This window comes from Pipistrellus hanaki (genome assembly GCF_964339955.1).
Source record: "Pipistrellus hanaki genome assembly, contig: scaffold_45, whole genome shotgun sequence".
NCBI lineage: Eukaryota > Metazoa > Chordata > Mammalia > Chiroptera > Vespertilionidae > Pipistrellus > Pipistrellus hanaki.
Window position 1 is genome coordinate 89325 of NW_028182288.1, and position 20668 is coordinate 109992.

The following is a 20668-nucleotide window of genomic DNA, read 5'->3' on the forward strand; positions in this document are numbered from 1 at the left end:
CATCTGATCTTAACTCAATTTAGGATTTCCCATATCTTAGCTACCTTTTCTATACTAACAACTGACTTGAAGAATCTCTTTCAGCTGTTCTAAATGAGTTCTCATCTTTTTACAGTCATTTTCTCTGAATTATCCATGTTTTCATGTAGTTTCCTATATTCTGCCTTCTTGTCCAAGTATAACCTTTGCCCACTTCATCAAACAACTTCCTACACACTGTTATGAACTGAGGCAGCTTGGGAACATTGTCTCTCAACTGTGTTATAGAGTGTAGTTCAACATTTCAGTGAAGTGTAAGGCTTTCCAAAGCTGCCGAACGTGTTCCTTCCTCTATTTCAATGGTATTCTGACTTGTATAACACACATTTACCACTCTAGAGTCCTTTAGGGAAAGAATATAGGATTCTTACAGTGTTTCATGTGATCTTAACTCGAATTAAGGATTTCCCTTATCTTAGCTACCTTTTCTACACTAAGAACTGACTTGGAGAATCTCTTTCAGCTGTTCTAAACGAGTTCTCATCTGTTTACAGTCATTTTCTCTGAATTATCCATGTTTTCATGTAGTTTTCTATATTCTGCCTTCTGGTCCAAGTGTAAGCTTTGCCCACTTTATCAAACAACTTCCTACACACTGTTATGAACTGAGGCAGCTTGGGAACATTATCTCTCAACTGTGTTATAGAGAGTAGTACTACATTTCAGTGAAGTGTAAGGCTTTCCAAAGCTGCCGAACGTGTTCCTTTCTCTATTTCAATGGTATTCTGACTTTTATAACACACATTTCCCACTCTAGAGTCCTTTAGGGAAAGAATATAGGATTCATACAGTGTTTCATGTGATCTTAACTCGAATTAAGGATTTCCCTTATCTTAGCTACCTTTTCTACACTAAGAACTGACTTGGAGAATCTCTTTCAGCTGTTCTAAACGAGTTCTCATCTGTTTACAGTCATTTTCTCTGAATTATCCATGTTTTCATGTAGTTTCCTATATTCTGCCTTCTGGTCCAAGTGTAAGCTTTGCCCACTTTATCAAACAACTTCCTACACACTGTTATGAACTGAGGCAGCTTGGGAACATTGTCTCTCAACTGTGTTATAGAGTGTAGTACTACATTTCAGTGAAGTGTAAGGCTTTCCAAAGCTGCTGAACGTGTTTCTTTCTCTATTTCAATGGTATTCTGACTTGTATAACACACATTTACCACTCTAGAGTCCTTTAAGTAAAGAATATAGGATTGATACAGTGTTTCATGTGATCTTAACTCAATTTAGGATTTCCCATATCTTAGCTACCTTTTCTATACTAACAACTGACTTGAAGAATCTCTTTCAGCTGTTCTAAATGAGTTCTCATCTTTTTACAGTCATTTTCTCTGAATTATCCATGTTTTCATGTAGTTTCCTATATTCTGCCTTCTTGTCCAAGTATAACCTTTGCCCACTTCATCAAACAACTTCCTACACACTGTTATGAACTGAGGCAGCTTGGGAACATTGTCTCTCAACTGTGTTATAGAGTGTAGTTCAACATTTCAGTGAAGTGTAAGGCTTTCCAAAGCTGCCGAACGTGTTCCTTCCTCTATTTCAATGGTATTCTGACTTGTATAACACACATTTACCACTCTAGAGTCCTTTAGGGAAAGAATATAGGATTCATACAGTGTTTCATGTGATCTTAACTCGAATTAAGGATTTCCCTTATCTTAGCTACCTTTTCTACACTAAGAACTGACTTGGAGAATCTCTTTCAGCTGTTCTAAACGAGTTCTCATCTGTTTACAGTCATTTTCTCTGAATTATCCATGTTTTCATGTAGTTTTCTATATTCTGCCTTCTGGTCCAAGTGTAAGCTTTGCCCACTTTATCAAACAACTTCCTACACACTGTTATGAACTGAGGCAGCTTGGGAACATTGTCTCTCAACTGCGTTATAGAGTGTAGTACTACATTTCAGTGAAGTGTAAGGCTTTTCAAAGCTGCCGAACGTGTTTCTTTCTCTATTTCAATGATATTCTGACTTGTATAACACACATTTACCACTCTAGAGTCCTTTAAGTAAAGAATATAGGATTGATACAGTGTTTCATCTGATCTTAACTCAATTTAGGATTTCCCATATCTTAGCTACCTTTTCTATACTAACAACTGACTTGAAGAATCTCTTTCAGCTGTTCTAAATGAGTTCTCATCTTTTTACAGTCATTTTCTCTGAATTATCCATATTTCCATGTAGTTTCCTATATTCTTCCTTCTGGTCCAAGTATAAGCTTTGCCCACTTTATCAAACAACTTCCTACACACTGTTATGAACTGAGGCAGCTTGGGAACATTGTCTCTCAACTGTGTTATAGAGTGTAGTACTACATTTCAGTGAAGTGTAAGGCTTTCCAAAGCTGCCGAACGTGTTCCTTTCTCTATTTCAATGGTATTCTGACTTGTATAACACACATTTCCCACTCTAGAGTCCTTTAGGGAAAGAATATAGGATTCATACAGTGTTTCATGTGATCTTAACTCGAATTAAGGATTTCCCTTATCTTAGCTACCTTTTCTACACTAAGAACTGACTTGGAGAATCTCTTTCAGCTGTTCTAAACGAGTTCTCATCTGTTTACAGTCATTTTCTCTGAATTATCCATGCTTTCATGTAGTTTCCTATATTCTGCCTTCTGGTCCAAGTGTAAGCTTTGCCCACTTTATCAAACAACTTCCTACACACTGTTATGAACTGAGGCAGCTTGGGAACATTGTCTCTCAACTGTGTTATAGAGTGTAGTACTACATTTCAGTGAACTGTAAGGCTTTCCAAAGCTGCCGAACGTGTTTCTTTCTCTATTTCAATGGTATTCTGACTTGTATAACACACATTTACCACTCTAGAGTCCTTTAAGTAAAGAATATAGGATTGATACAGTGTTTCATCTGATCTTAACTCAATTTAGGATTTCCCATATCTTAGCTACCTTTTCTATACTAACAACTGACTTGAAGAATCTCTTTCAGCTGTTCTAAATGAGTTCTCATCTTTTTACAGTCATTTTCTCTGAATTATCCATGTTTTCATGTAGTTTCCTATATTCTGCCTTCTTGTCCATGTATAACCTTTGCCCACTTCATCAAACAACTTCCTACACACTGTTATGAACTGAGGCAGCTTGGGAACAGTGTCTCTCAACTGTGTTATAGAGTGTAGTTCAACATTTCAGTGAAGTGTAAGGCTTTCCAAAGCTGCCGAACGTGTTCCTTCCTCTATTTCAATGGTATTCTGACTTGTATAACACACATTTACCACTCTAGAGTCCTTTAGGGAAAGAATATAGGATTCATACAGTGTTTCATGTGATCTTAACTCGAATTAAGGATTTCCCTTATCTTAGCTACCTTTTCTACACTAAGAACTGACTTGGAGAATCTCTTTCAGCTGTTCTAAACGAGTTCTCATCTGTTTACAGTCATTTTCTCTGAATTATCCATGTTTTCATGTAGTTTTCTATATTCTGCCTTCTGGTCCAAGTGTAAGCTTTGCCCACTTTATCAAACAACTTCCTACACACTGTTATGAACTGAGGCAGCTTGGGAACATTATCTCTCAACTGTGTTATAGAGAGTAGTACTACATTTCAGTGAAGTGTAAGGCTTTCCAAAGCTGCCGAACGTGTTCCTTTCTCTATTTCAATGGTATTCTGACTTTTATAACACACATTTCAAACTCTAGAGTCCTTTAGGGAAAGAATATAGGATTCATACAGTGTTTCATGTGATCTTAACTCGAATTAAGGATTTCCCTTATCTTAGCTACCTTTTCTACACTAAGAACTGACTTGGAGAATCTCTTTCAGCTGTTCTAAACGAGTTCTCATCTGTTTACAGTCATTTTCTCTGAATTATCCATGTTTTCATGTAGTTTCCTATATTCTGCCTTCTGGTCCAAGTGTAAGCTTTGCCCACTTTATCAAACAACTTCCTACACACTGTTATGAACTGAGGCAGCTTGGGAACATTGTCTCTCAACTGTGTTATAGAGTGTAGTACTACATTTCAGTGAAGTGTAAGGCTTTCCAAAGCTGCTGAACGTGTTTCTTTCTCTATTTCAATGGTATTCTGACTTGTATAACACACATTTACCACTCTAGAGTCCTTTAAGTAAAGAATATAGGATTGATACAGTGTTTCATGTGATCTTAACTCAATTTAGGATTTCCCATATCTTAGCTACCTTTTCTATACTAACAACTGACTTGAAGAATCTCTTTCAGCTGTTCTAAATGAGTTCTCATCTTTTTACAGTCATTTTCTCTGAATTATCCATGTTTTCATGTAGTTTCCTATATTCTGCCTTCTTGTCCAAGTATAACCTTTGCCCACTTCATCAAACAACTTCCTACACACTGTTATGAACTGAGGCAGCTTGGGAACATTGTCTCTCAACTGTGTTATAGAGTGTAGTTCAACATTTCAGTGAAGTGTAAGGCTTTCCAAAGCTGCCGAACGTGTTCCTTCCTCTATTTCAATGGTATTCTGACTTGTATAACACACATTTACCACTCTAGAGTCCTTTAGGGAAAGAATATAGGATTCATACAGTGTTTCATGTGATCTTAACTCGAATTAAGGATTTCCCTTATCTTAGCTACCTTTTCTACACTAAGAACTGACTTGGAGAATCTCTTTCAGCTGTTCTAAACGAGTTCTCATCTGTTTACAGTCATTTTCTCTGAATTATCCATGTTTTCATGTAGTTTTCTATATTCTGCCTTCTGGTCCAAGTGTAAGCTTTGCCCACTTTATCAAACAACTTCCTACACACTGTTATGAACTGAGGCAGCTTGGGAACATTATCTCTCAACTGTGTTATAGAGAGTAGTACTACATTTCAGTGAAGTGTAAGGCTTTCCAAAGCTGCCGAACGTGTTCCTTTCTCTATTTCAATGGTATTCTGACTTTTATAACACACATTTCCCACTCTAGAGTCCTTTAGGGAAAGAATATAGGATTCATACAGTGTTTCATGTGATCTTAACTCGAATTAAGGATTTCCCTTATCTTAGCTACCTTTTCTACACTAAGAACTGACTTGGAGAATCTCTTTCAGCTGTTCTAAACGAGTTCTCATCTGTTTACAGTCATTTTCTCTGAATTATCCATGTTTTCATGTAGTTTCCTATATTCTGCCTTCTGGTCCAAGTGTAAGCTTTGCCCACTTTATCAAACAACTTCCTACACACTGTTATGAACTGAGGCAGCTTGGGAACATTGTCTCTCAACTGTGTTATAGAGTGTAGTACTACATTTCAGTGAAGTGTAAGGCTTTCCAAAGCTGCTGAACGTGTTTCTTTCTCTATTTCAATGGTATTCTGACTTGTATAACACACATTTACCACTCTAGAGTCCTTTAAGTAAAGAATATAGGATTGATACAGTGTTTCATGTGATCTTAACTCAATTTAGGATTTCCCATATCTTAGCTACCTTTTCTATACTAACAACTGACTTGAAGAATCTCTTTCAGCTGTTCTAAATGAGTTCTCATCTTTTTACAGTCATTTTCTCTGAATTATCCATGTTTTCATGTAGTTTCCTATATTCTGCCTTCTTGTCCAAGTATAACCTTTGCCCACTTCATCAAACAACTTCCTACACACTGTTATGAACTGAGGCAGCTTGGGAACATTGTCTCTCAACTGTGTTATAGAGTGTAGTTCAACATTTCAGTGAAGTGTAAGGCTTTCCAAAGCTGCCGAACGTGTTCCTTCCTCTATTTCAATGGTATTCTGACTTGTATAACACACATTTACCACTCTAGAGTCCTTTAGGGAAAGAATATAGGATTCATACAGTGTTTCATGTGATCTTAACTCGAATTAAGGATTTCCCTTATCTTAGCTACCTTTTCTACACTAAGAACTGACTTGGAGAATCTCTTTCAGCTGTTCTAAACGAGTTCTCATCTGTTTACAGTCATTTTCTCTGAATTATCCATGCTTTCATGTAGTTTCCTATATTCTGCCTTTTGGTCCAAGTGTAAGCTTTGCCCACTTTATCAAACAACTTCCTACACACTGTTATGAACTGAGGCAGCTTGGGAACATTATCTCTCAACTGTGTTATAGAGAGTAGTACTACATTTCAGTGAAGTTTAAGGCTTTCCAAAGCTGCCGAATGTGTTCCTTTCTCTATTTCAATGGTATTCTGACTTTTATAACACACATTTCCCACTCTAGAGTCCTTTAGGGAAAGAATATAGGATTCATACAGTGTTTCATGTGATCTTAACTCGAATTAAGGATTTCCCTTATCTTAGCTACCTTTTCTACACTAAGAACTGACTTGGAGAATCTCTTTCAGCTGTTCTAAACGAGTTCTCATCTGTTTACAGTCATTTTCTCTGAATTATCCATGTTTTCATGTAGTTTCCTATATTCTGCCTTCTGGTCCAAGTGTAAGCTTTGCCCACTTTATCAAACAACTTCCTACACACTGTTATGAACTGAGGCAGCTTGGGAACATTGTCTCTCAACTGTGTTATAGAGTGTAGTACTACATTTCAGTGAAGTGTAAGGCTTTCCAAAGCTGCTGAACGTGTTTCTTTCTCTATTTCAATGGTATTCTGACTTGTATAACACACATTTACCACTCTAGAGTCCTTTAAGTAAAGAATATAGGATTGATACAGTGTTTCATGTGATCTTAACTCAATTTAGGATTTCCCATATCTTAGCTACCTTTTCTATACTAACAACTGACTTGAAGAATCTCTTTCAGCTGTTCTAAATGAGTTCTCATCTTTTTACAGTCATTTTCTCTGAATTATCCATGTTTTCATGTAGTTTCCTATATTCTGCCTTCTTGTCCAAGTATAACCTTTGCCCACTTCATCAAACAACTTCCTACACACTGTTATGAACTGAGGCAGCTTGGGAACATTGTCTCTCAACTGTGTTATAGAGTGTAGTTCAACATTTCAGTGAAGTGTAAGGCTTTCCAAAGCTGCCGAACGTGTTCCTTCCTCTATTTCAATGGTATTCTGACTTGTATAACACACATTTACCACTCTAGAGTCCTTTAGGGAAAGAATATAGGATTCATACAGTGTTTCATGTGATCTTAACTCGAATTAAGGATTTCCCTTATCTTAGCTACCTTTTCTACACTAAGAACTGACTTGGAGAATCTCTTTCAGCTGTTCTAAACGAGTTCTCATCTGTTTACAGTCATTTTCTCTGAATTATCCATGCTTTCATGTAGTTTCCTATATTCTGCCTTCTGGTCCAAGTGTAAGCTTTGCCCACTTTATCAAACAACTTCCTACACACTGTTATGAACTGAGGCAGCTTGGGAACATTGTCTCTCAACTGTGTTATAGAGTGTAGTACTACATTTCAGTGAACTGTAAGGCTTTCCAAAGCTGCCGAACGTGTTTCTTTCTCTATTTCAATGGTATTCTGACTTGTATAACACACATTTACCACTCTAGAGTCCTTTAAGTAAAGAATATAGGATTGATACAGTGTTTCATGTGATCTTAACTCAATTTAGGATTTCCCATATCTTAGCTACCTTTTCTATACTAACAACTGACTTGAAGAATCTCTTTCAGCTGTTCTAAATGAGTTCTCATCTTTTTACAGTCATTTTCTCTGAATTATCCATGTTTTCATGTAGTTTCCTATATTCTGCCTTCTTGTCCAAGTATAACCTTTGCCCACTTCATCAAACAACTTCCTACACACTGTTATGAACTGAGGCAGCTTGGGAACATTGTCTCTCAACTGTGTTATAGAGTGTAGTTCAGCATTTCAGTGAAATGTAAGGCTTTCCAAAGCTGCCGAACGTGTTCCTTTCTCTATTTCAATGGTATTCTGACTTGTATAACACACATTTACCACTCTAGAGTCCTTTAGGGAAAGAATATAGGATTCATACAGTGTTTCATGTGATCTTAACTCGAATTAAGGATTTCCCTTATCTTAGCTACCTTTTCTACACTAAGAACTGACTTGGAGAATCTCTTTCAGCTGTTCTAAACGAGTTCTCATCTGTTTACAGTCATTTTCTCTGAATTATCCATGTTTTCATGTAGTTTTCTATATTCTGCCTTCTGGTCCAAGTGTAAGCTTTGCCCACTTTATCAAACAACTTCCTACACACTGTTATGAACTGAGGCAGCTTGGGAACATTATCTCTCAACTGTGTTATAGAGAGTAGTACTACATTTCAGTGAAGTGTAAGGCTTTCCAAAGCTGCCGAACGTGTTCCTTTCTCTATTTCAATGGTATTCTGACTTTTATAACACACATTTCCCACTCTAGAGTCCTTTAGGGAAAGAATATAGGATTCATACAGTGTTTCATGTGATCTTAACTCGAATTAAGGATTTCCCTTATCTTAGCTACCTTTTCTACACTAAGAACTGACTTGGAGAATCTCTTTCAGCTGTTCTAAACGAGTTCTCATCTGTTTACAGTCATTTTCTCTGAATTATCCATGTTTCCATGTAGTTTCCTATATTCTGCCTTCTGGTCCAAGTATAAGCTTTGCCCACTTTATCAAACAACTTCCTACACACTGTTATGAACTGAGGCAGCTTGGGAACATTGTCTCTCAACTGTGTTATAGAGTGTAGTACTACATTTCAGTGAAGTGTAAGGCTTTCCAAAGCTGCCGAACGTGTTCCTTTCTCTATTTCAATGGTATTCTGACTTGTATAACACACATTTTCCACTCTAGAGTCCTTTAGGGAAAGAATATAGGATTCATACAGTGTTTCATGTGATCTTAACTCGAATTAAGGATTTCCCTTATCTTAGCTACCTTTTCTACACTAAGAACAGACTTGGAGAATCTCTTTCAGCTGTTCTAAACGAGTTCTCATCAGTTTACAGTCATTTTCTCTGAATTATCCATGTTTTCATGTAGTTTCCTATATTCTGCCTTCTGGTCCAAGTGTAAGCTTTGCCCACTTTATCAAACAACTTCCTACACACTGTTATGAACTGAGGCAGCTTGGGAACATTGTCTCTCAACTGTGTTATAGAGTGTAGTACTACATTTCAGTGAAGTGTAAGGCTTTCCAAAGCTGCCCAACGTGTTTCTTTCTCTATTTCAATGGTATTCTGACTTGTATAACACACATTTACCACTCTAGAGTCCTTTAAGTAAAGAATATAGGATTGATACAGTGTTTCATGTGATCTTAACTCGAATTAAGGATTTCCCTTATCTTAGCTACCTTTTCTACACTAAGAACTGACTTTGAGAATCTCTTTCATCTGTTCTAAACGAGTTCTCATCTGTTTACAGTCATTTTCTCTGAATTATCCATGTTTTCATGTAGTTTCCTATATTCTGCCTTCTGGTCCAAGTATAAGCTTTGCCCACTTTATCAAACAACTTCCTACACACTGTTATGAACTGAGGCAGCTTGGGAACATTGTCTCTCAACTGCGTTATAGAGTGTAGTACTACATTTCAGTGAAGTGTAAGGCTTTTCAAAGCTGCCGAACGTGTTTCTTTCTCTATTTCAATGATATTCTGACTTGTATAACACACATTTACCACTCTAGAGTCCTTTAAGTAAAGAATATAGGATTGATACAGTGTTTCATCTGATCTTAACTCAATTTAGGATTTCCCATATCTTAGCTACCTTTTCTATACTAACAACTGACTTGAAGAATCTCTTTCAGCTGTTCTAAATGAGTTCTCATCTTTTTACAGTCATTTTCTCTGAATTATCCATATTTCCATGTAGTTTCCTATATTCTTCCTTCTGGTCCAAGTATAAGCTTTGCCCACTTTATCAAACAACTTCCTACACACTGTTATGAACTGAGGCAGCTTGGGAACATTGTCTCTCAACTGTGTTATAGAGTGTAGTACTACATTTCAGTGAAGTGTAAGGCTTTCCAAAGCTGCCGAACGTGTTCCTTTCTCTATTTCAATGGTATTCTGACTTGTATAACACACATTTCCCACTCTAGAGTCCTTTAGGGAAAGAATATAGGATTCATACAGTGTTTCATGTGATCTTAACTCGAATTAAGGATTTCCCTTATCTTAGCTACCTTTTCTACATTAAGAACTGACTTGGAGAATCTCTTTCAGCTGTTCTAAACGAGTTCTCATCTGTTTACAGTCATTTTCTCTGAATTATCCATGCTTTCATGTAGTTTCCTATATTCTGCCTTCTGGTCCAAGTGTAAGCTTTGCCCACTTTATCAAACAACTTCCTACACACTGTTATGAACTGAGGCAGCTTGGGAACATTGTCTCTCAACTGTGTTATAGAGTGTAGTACTACATTTCAGTGAACTGTAAGGCTTTCCAAAGCAGCCGAACGTGTTTCTTTCTCTATTTCAATGGTATTCTGACTTGTATAACACACATTTACCACTCTAGAGTCCTTTAAGTAAAGAATATAGGATTGATACAGTGTTTCATGTGATCTTAACTCGAATTAAGGATTTCCCTTATCTTAGCTACCTTTTCTATACTAACAACTGACTTGAAGAATCTCTTTCAGCTGTTCTAAATGAGTTCTCATCTTTTTACAGTCATTTTCTCTGAATTATCCATGTTTTCATGTAGTTTCCTATATTCTGCCTTCTTGTCCAAGTATAACCTTTGCCCACTTCATCAAACAACTTCCTACACACTGTTATGAACTGAGGCAGCTTGGGAACATTGTCTCTCAACTGTGTTATAGAGTGTAGTTCAGCATTTCAGTGAAGTGTAAGGCTTTCCAAAGCTGCCGAACGTGTTCCTTTCTCTATTTCAATGGTATTCTGACTTGTATAACACACATTTACCACTCTAGAGTCCTTTAGGGAAAGAATATAGGATTCATACAGTGTTTCATGTGATCTTAACTCGAATTAAGGATTTCCCTTATCTTAGCTACCTTTTCTACACTAAGAACTGACTTGGAGAATCTCTTTCAGCTGTTCTAAAAGAGTTCTCATCTGTTTACAGTCATTTTCTCTGAATTATCCATGTTTCCATGTAGTTTCCTATATTCTGCCTTCTGGTCCAAGTATAAGCTTTGCCCACTTTATCAAACAACTTCCTACACACTGTTATGAACTGAGGCAGCTTGGGAACATTGTCTCTCAACTGTGTTATAGAGTGTAGTACTACATTTCAGTGAAGTGTAAGGCTTTCCAAAGCTGCCGAACGTGTTCCTTTCTCTATTTCAATGGTATTCTGACTTGTATAACACACATTTACCACTCTAGAGTCCTTTAGGGAAATAATATAGGATTCATACAGTGTTTCATGTGATCTTAACTCGAATTAAGGATTTCCCTTATCTTAGCTACCTTTTCTACACTAAGAACAGACTTGGAGAATCTCTTTCAGCTGTTCTAAACGAGTTCTCATCTGTTTACAGTCATTTTCTCTGAATTATCCATGTTTTCATGTAGTTTTCTATATTCTGCCTTCTGGTCCAAGTGTAAGCTTTGCCCACTTTATCAAACAACTTCCTACACACTGTTATGAACTGAGGCAGCTTGGGAACATTGTCTCTCAACTGCGTTATAGAGTGTAGTACTACATTTCAGTGAAGTGTAAGGCTTTTCAAAGCTGCCGAACGTGTTTCTTTCTCTATTTCAATGATATTCTGACTTGTATAACACACATTTACCACTCTAGAGTCCTTTAAGTAAAGAATATAGGATTGATACAGTGTTTCATCTGATCTTAACTCAATTTAGGATTTCCCATATCTTAGCTACCTTTTCTATACTAACAACTGACTTGAAGAATCTCTTTCAGCTGTTCTAAATGAGTTCTCATCTTTTTACAGTCATTTTCTCTGAATTATCCATATTTCCATGTAGTTTCCTATATTCTTCCTTCTGGTCCAAGTATAAGCTTTGCCCACTTTATCAAACAACTTCCTACACACTGTTATGAACTGAGGCAGCTTGGGAACATTGTCTCTCAACTGTGTTATAGAGTGTAGTACTACATTTCAGTGAAGTGTAAGGCTTTCCAAAGCTGCCGAACGTGTTCCTTTCTCTATTTCAATGGTATTCTGACTTGTATAACACACATTTCCCACTCTAGAGTCCTTTAGGGAAAGAATATAGGATTCATACAGTGTTTCATGTGATCTTAACTCGAATTAAGGATTTCCCTTATCTTAGCTACCTTTTCTACATTAAGAACTGACTTGGAGAATCTCTTTCAGCTGTTCTAAACGAGTTCTCATCTGTTTACAGTCATTTTCTCTGAATTATCCATGCTTTCATGTAGTTTCCTATATTCTGCCTTCTGGTCCAAGTGTAAGCTTTGCCCACTTTATCAAACAACTTCCTACACACTGTTATGAACTGAGGCAGCTTGGGAACATTGTCTCTCAACTGTGTTATAGAGTGTAGTACTACATTTCAGTGAACTGTAAGGCTTTCCAAAGCTGCCGAACGTGTTTCTTTCTCTATTTCAATGGTATTCTGACTTGTATAACACACATTTACCACTCTAGAGTCCTTTAAGTAAAGAATATAGGATTGATACAGTGTTTCATGTGATCTTAACTCGAATTAAGGATTTCCCTTATCTTAGCTACCTTTTCTATACTAACAACTGACTTGAAGAATCTCTTTCAGCTGTTCTAAATGAGTTCTCATCTTTTTACAGTCATTTTCTCTGAATTATCCATGTTTTCATGTAGTTTCCTATATTCTGCCTTCTTGTCCAAGTATAACCTTTGCCCACTTCATCAAACAACTTCCTACACACTGTTATGAACTGAGGCAGCTTGGGAACATTGTCTCTCAACTGTGTTATAGAGTGTAGTTCAGCATTTCAGTGAAGTGTAAGGCTTTCCAAAGCTGCCGAACGTGTTCCTTTCTCTATTTCAATGGTATTCTGACTTGTATAACACACATTTACCACTCTAGAGTCCTTTAGGGAAAGAATATAGGATTCATACAGTGTTTCATGTGATCTTAACTCGAATTAAGGATTTCCCTTATCTTAGCTACCTTTTCTACACTAAGAACTGACTTGGAGAATCTCTTTCAGCTGTTCTAAACGAGTTCTCATCTGTTTACAGTCATTTTCTCTGAATTATCCATGTTTCCATGTAGTTTCCTATATTCTGCCTTCTGGTCCAAGTATAAGCTTTGCCCACTTTATCAAACAACTTCCTACACACTGTTATGAACTGAGGCAGCTTGGGAACATTGTCTCTCAACTGTGTTATAGAGTGTAGTACTACATTTCAGTGAAGTGTAAGGCTTTCCAAAGCTGCCGAACGTGTTCCTTTCTCTATTTCAATGGTATTCTGACTTGTATAACACACATTTACCACTCTAGAGTCCTTTAGGGAAATAATATAGGATTCATACAGTGTTTCATGTGATCTTAACTCGAATTAAGGATTTCCCTTATCTTAGCTACCTTTTCTACACTAAGAACAGACTTGGAGAATCTCTTTCAGCTGTTCTAAACGAGTTCTCATCTGTTTACAGTCATTTTCTCTGAATTATCCATGTTTTCATGTAGTTTTCTATATTCTGCCTTCTGGTCCAAGTGTAAGCTTTGCCCACTTTATCAAACAACTTCCTACACACAGTTATGAACTGAGGCAGCTTGGGAACATTGTCTCTCAACTGTGTTATAGAGTGTAGTACTACATTTCAGTGAAGTGTAAGGCTTTCCAAAGCTGCCCAACGTGTTTCTTTCTCTATTTCAATGGTATTCTGACTTGTATAACACACATTTACCACTCTAGAGTCCTTTAAGTAAAGAATATAGGATTGATACAGTGTTTCATGTGATCTTAACTCGAATTAAGGATTTCCCTTATCTTAGCTACCTTTTCTACACTAAGAACTGACTTTGAGAATCTCTTTCATCTGTTCTAAACGAGTTCTCATCTGTTTACAGTCATTTTCTCTGAATTATCCATGTTTCCATGTAGTTTCCTATATTCTGCCTTCTGGTCCAAGTATAAGCTTTGCCCACTTTATCAAACAACTTCCTACACACTGTTATGAACTGAGGCAGCTTGGGAACATTGTCTCTCAACTGCATTATAGAGTGTAGTACTACATTTCAGTGAAGTGTAAGGCTTTTCAAAGCTGCCGAACGTGTTTCTTTCTCTATTTCAATGATATTCTGACTTGTATAACACACATTTACCACTCTAGAGTCCTTTAAGTAAAGAATATAGGATTGATACAGTGTTTCATCTGATCTTAACTCAATTTAGGATTTCCCATATCTTAGCTACCTTTTCTATACTAACAACTGACTTGAAGAATCTCTTTCAGCTGTTCTAAATGAGTTCTCATCTTTTTACAGTCATTTTCTCTGAATTATCCATATTTCCATGTAGTTTCCTATATTCTTCCTTCTGGTCCAAGTATAAGCTTTGCCCACTTTATCAAACAACTTCCTACACACTGTTATGAACTGAGGCAGCTTGGGAACATTGTCTCTCAACTGTGTTATAGAGTGTAGTACTACATTTCAGTGAAGTGTAAGGCTTTCCAAAGCTGCCGAACGTGTTCCTTTCTCTATTTCAATGGTATTCTGACTTGTATAACACACATTTCCCACTCTAGAGTCCTTTAGGGAAAGAATATAGGATTCATACAGTGTTTCATGTGATCTTAACTCGAATTAAGGATTTCCCTTATCTTAGCTACCTTTTCTACATTAAGAACTGACTTGGAGAATCTCTTTCAGCTGTTCTAAACGAGTTCTCATCTGTTTACAGTCATTTTCTCTGAATTATCCATGCTTTCATGTAGTTTCCTATATTCTGCCTTCTGGTCCAAGTGTAAGCTTTGCCCACTTTATCAAACAACTTCCTACACACTGTTATGAACTGAGGCAGCTTGGGAACATTGTCTCTCAACTGTGTTATAGAGTGTAGTACTACATTTCAGTGAAGTGTAAGGCTTTCCAAAGCTGCCGAACGTGTTCCTTTCTCTATTTCAATGGTATTCTGACTTGTATAACACACATTTCCCACTCTAGAGTCCTTTAGGGAAAGAATATAGGATTCATACAGTGTTTCATGTGATCTTAACTCGAATTAAGGATTTCCCTTATCTTAGCTACCTTTTCTACATTAAGAACTGACTTGGAGAATCTCTTTCAGCTGTTCTAAACGAGTTCTCATCTGTTTACAGTCATTTTCTCTGAATTATCCATGCTTTCATGTAGTTTCCTATATTCTGCCTTCTGGTCCAAGTGTAAGCTTTGCCCACTTTATCAAACAACTTCCTACACACTGTTATGAACTGAGGCAGCTTGGGAACATTGTCTCTCAACTGTGTTATAGAGTGTAGTACTACATTTCAGTGAACTGTAAGGCTTTCCAAAGCTGCCGAACGTGTTTCTTTCTCTATTTCAATGGTATTCTGACTTGTATAACACACATTTACCACTCTAGAGTCCTTTAAGTAAAGAATATAGGATTGATACAGTGTTTCATGTGATCTTAACTCGAATTAAGGATTTCCCTTATCTTAGCTACCTTTTCTATACTAACAACTGACTTGAAGAATCTCTTTCAGCTGTTCTAAATGAGTTCTCATCTTTTTACAGTCATTTTCTCTGAATTATCCATGTTTTCATGTAGTTTCCTATATTCTGCCTTCTTGTCCAAGTATAACCTTTGCCCACTTCATCAAACAACTTCCTACACACTGTTATGAACTGAGGCAGCTTGGGAACATTGTCTCTCAACTGTGTTATAGAGTGTAGTTCAGCATTTCAGTGAAGTGTAAGGCTTTCCAAAGCTGCCGAACGTGTTCCTTTCTGTATTTCAATGGTATTCTGACTTGTATAACACACATTTACCACTCTAGAGTCCTTTAGGGAAAGAATATAGGATTCATACAGTGTTTCATGTGATCTTAACTCGAATTAAGGATTTCCCTTATCTTAGCTACCTTTTCTACACTAAGAACTGACTTGGAGAATCTCTTTCAGCTGTTCTAAACGAGTTCTCATCTGTTTACAGTCATTTTCTCTGAATTATCCATGTTTCCATGTAGTTTCCTATATTCTGCCTTCTGGTCCAAGTATAAGCTTTGCCCACTTTATCAAACAACTTCCTACACACTGTTATGAACTGAGGCAGCTTGGGAACATTGTCTCTCAACTGTGTTATAGAGTGTAGTACTACATTTCAGAGAAGTGTAAGGCTTTCCAAAGCTGCCGAACGTGTTCCTTTCTCTATTTCAATGGTATTCTGACTTGTATAACACACATTTACCACTCTAGAGTCCTTTAGGGTAATAATATAGGATTCATACAGTGTTTCATGTGATCTTAACTCGAATTAAGGATTTCCCTTATCTTAGCTACCTTTTCTACACTAAGAACAGACTTGGAGAATCTCTTTCAGCTGTTCTAAACGAGTTCTCATCTGTTTACAGTCATTTTCTCTGAATTATCCATGTTTTCATGTAGTTTTCTATATTCTGCCTTCTGGTCCAAGTGTAAGCTTTGCCCACTTTATCAAACAACTTCCTACACACAGTTATGAACTGAGGCAGCTTGGGAACATTGTCTCTCAACTGTGTTATAGAGTGTAGTACTACATTTCAGTGAAGTGTAAGGCTTTCCAAAGCTGCCCAACGTGTTTCTTTCTCTATTTCAATGGTATTCTGACTTGTATAACACACATTTACCACTCTAGAGTCCTTTAAGTAAAGAATATAGGATTGATACAGTGTTTCATGTGATCTTAACTCGAATTAAGGATTTCCCTTATCTTAGCTACCTTTTCTACACTAAGAACTGACTTTGAGAATCTCTTTCATCTGTTCTAAACGAGTTCTCATCTGTTTACAGTCATTTTCTCTGAATTATCCATTTTTCCATGTAGTTTCCTATATTCTGCCTTCTGGTCCAAGTATAAGCTTTGCCCACTTTATCAAACAACTTCCTACACACTGTTATGAACTGAGGCAGCTTGGGAACATTGTCTCTCAACTGCGTTATAGAGTGTAGTACTACATTTCAGTGAAGTGTAAGGCTTTTCAAAGCTGCCGAACGTGTTTCTTTCTCTATTTCAATGATATTCTGACTTGTATAACACACATTTACCACTCTAGAGTCCTTTAAGTAAAGAATATAGGATTGATACAGTGTTTCATCTGATCTTAACTCAATTTAGGATTTCCCATATCTTAGCTACCTTTTCTATACTAACAACTGACTTGAAGAATCTCTTTCAGCTGTTCTAAATGAGTTCTCATCTTTTTACAGTCATTTTCTCTGAATTATCCATATTTCCATGTAGTTTCCTATATTCTTCCTTCTGGTCCAAGTATAAGCTTTGCCCACTTTATCAAACAACTTCCTACACACTGTTATGAACTGAGGCAGCTTGGGAACATTGTCTCTCAACTGTGTTATAGAGTGTAGTACTACATTTCAGTGAAGTGTAAGGCTTTCCAAAGCTGCCGAACGTGTTCCTTTCTCTATTTCAATGGTATTCTGACTTGTATAACACACATTTCCCACTCTAGAGTCCTTTAGGGAAAGAATATAGGATTCATACAGTGTTTCATGTGATCTTAACTCGAATTAAGGATTTCCCTTATCTTAGCTACCTTTTCTACATTAAGAACTGACTTGGAGAATCTCTTTCAGCTGTTCTAAACGAGTTCTCATCTGTTTACAGTCATTTTCTCTGAATTATCCATGCTTTCATGTAGTTTCCTATATTCTGCCTTCTGGTCCAAGTGTAAGCTTTGCCCACTTTATCAAACAACTTCCTACACACTGTTATGAACTGAGGCAGCTTGGGAACATTGTCTCTCAACTGTGTTATAGAGTGTAGTACTACATTTCAGTGAACTGTAAGGCTTTCCAAAGCTGCCGAACGTGTTTCTTTCTCTATTTCAATGGTATTCTGACTTGTATAACACACATTTACCACTCTAGAGTCCTTTAAGTAAAGAATATAGGATTGATACAGTGTTTCATGTGATCTTAACTCGAATTAAGGATTTCCCTTATCTTAGCTACCTTTTCTATACTAACAACTGACTTGAAGAATCTCTTTCAGCTGTTCTAAATGAGTTCTCATCTTTTTACAGTCATTTTCTCTGAATTATCCATGTTTTCATGTAGTTTCCTATATTCTGCCTTCTTGTCCAAGTATAACCTTTGCCCACTTCATCAAACAACTTCCTACACACTGTTATGAACTGAGGCAGCTTGGGAACATTGTCTCTCAACTGTGTTATAGAGTGTAGTTCAGCATTTCAGTGAAGTGTAAGGCTTTCCAAAGCTGCCGAACGTGTTCCTTTCTCTATTTCAATGGTATTCTGACTTGTATAACACACATTTACCACTCTAGAGTCCTTTAGGGAAAGAATATAGGATTGATACAGTGTTTCATGTGATCTTAACTCGAATTAAGGATTTCCCTTATCTTAGCTACCTTTTCTACACTAAGAACTGACTTGGAGAATCTCTTTCAGCTGTTCTAAAAGAGTTCTCATCTGTTTACAGTCATTTTCTCTGAATTATCCATGTTTCCATGTAGTTTCCTATATTCTGCCTTCTGGTCCAAGTATAAGCTTTGCCCACTTTATCAAACAACTTCCTACACACTGTTATGAACTGAGGCAGCTTGGGAACATTGTCTCTCAACTGTGTTATAGAGTGTAGTACTACATTTCAGTGAAGTGTAAGGCTTTCCAAAGCTGCCGAACGTGTTCCTTTCTCTATTTCAATGGTATTCTGACTTGTATAACACACATTTACCACTCTAGAGTCCTTTAGGGAAATAATATAGGATTCATACAGTGTTTCATGTGATCTTAACTCGAATTAAGGATTTCCCTTATCTTAGCTACCTTTTCTACACTAAGAACAGACTTGGAGAATCTCTTTCAGCTGTTCTAAACGAGTTCTCATCTGTTTACAGTCATTTTCTCTGAATTATCCATGTTTTCATGTAGTTTTCTATATTCTGCCTTCTGGTCCAAGTGTAAGCTTTGCCCACTTTATCAAACAACTTCCTACACACTGTTATGAACTGAGGCAGCTTGGGAACATTGTCTCTCAACTGTGTTATAGAGTGTAGTACTACATTTCAGTGAAGTGTAAGGCTTTCCAAAGCTGCCCAACGTGTTTCTTTCTCTATTTCAATGGTATTCTGACTTGTATAACACACATTTACCACTCTAGAGTCCTTTAAGTAAAGAATATAGGATTGATACAGTGTTTCATGTGATCTTAACTCGAATTAAGGATTTCCCTTATCTTAGCTACCTTTTCTACACTAAGAACTGACTTTGAGAATCTCTTTCATCTGTTCTAAACGAGTTCTCATCTGTTTACAGTCACTTTCTCTGAATTATCCATGTTTTCATGTAGTTTCCTATATTCTGCCTTCTGGTCCAAGTATAAGCTTTGCCCACTTTATCAAACAACTTCCTACACACTGTTATGAACTGAGGCAGCTTGGGAACATTGTCTCTCAACTGTGTTATAGAGTGTAGTACTACATTTCAGTGAAGTGTAAGGCTTTCCAAAGCTGCCCAACGTGTTTCTTTCTCTATTTCAATGGTATTCTGACTTGTATAACACACATTTACCACTCTAGAGTCCTTTAAGTAAAGAATATAGGATTGATACAGTGTTTCATGTGATCTTAACTCAATTTAGGATTTCCCATATCTTAGCTACCTTTTCTATACTAACAACTGACTTGAAGAATCTCTTTCAGCTGTTCTAAATGAGTTCTCATCTTTTTACAGTCATTTTCTCTGAATTATCCATATTTCCATGTAGTTTCCTATATTCTTCCTTCTGGTCCAAGTATAAGCTTTGCCCACTTTATCAAACAACTTCCTACACACTGTTATGAACTGAGGCAGCTTGGGAACATTGTCTCTCAATTGTGTTATAGAGTGTAGTACTACATTTCAGTGAAGTGTAAGGCTTTCCAAAGCTGCCGAACGTGTTCCTTTCTCTATTTCAATGGTATTCTGACTTGTATAACACACATTTCCCACTCTAGAGTCCTTTAGGGAAAGAATATAGGATTCATACAGTGTTTCATGGGATCTTAACTCGAATTAAGGATTTCCCTTATCTTAGCTACCTTTTCTACACTAAGAACTGACTTGGAGAATCTCTTTCAGCTGTTCTAAACGAGTTCTCATCTGTTTACAGTCATTTTCTCTGAATTATCCATGTTTTCATGTAGTTTCCTATATTCTGCCTTCTGGTCCAAGTGTAAGCTTTGCCCACTTTATCAAACAACTTCCTACACACTGTTATGAACTGAGGCAGCTTGGGAACATTGTCTCTCAACTGTGTTATAGAGTGTAGTACTACATTTCAGTGAACTGTAAGGCTTTCCAAAGCTGCCGAACGTGTTTCTTTCTCTATTTCAATGGTATTCTGACTTGTATAACACACATTTACCACTCTAGAGTCCTTTAAGTAAAAAATATAGGATTGATACAGTGTTTCATGTGATCTTAACTCAATTTAGGATTTCCCATATCTTAGCTACCTTTTCTATACTAACAACTGACTTGAAGAATCTCTTTCAGCTGTTCTAAATGAGTTCTCATCTTTTTACAGTCATTTTCTCTGAATTATCCATGTTTTCATGTAGTTTCCTATATTCTGCCTTATTGTCCAAGTATAACCTTTGCCCACTTCATC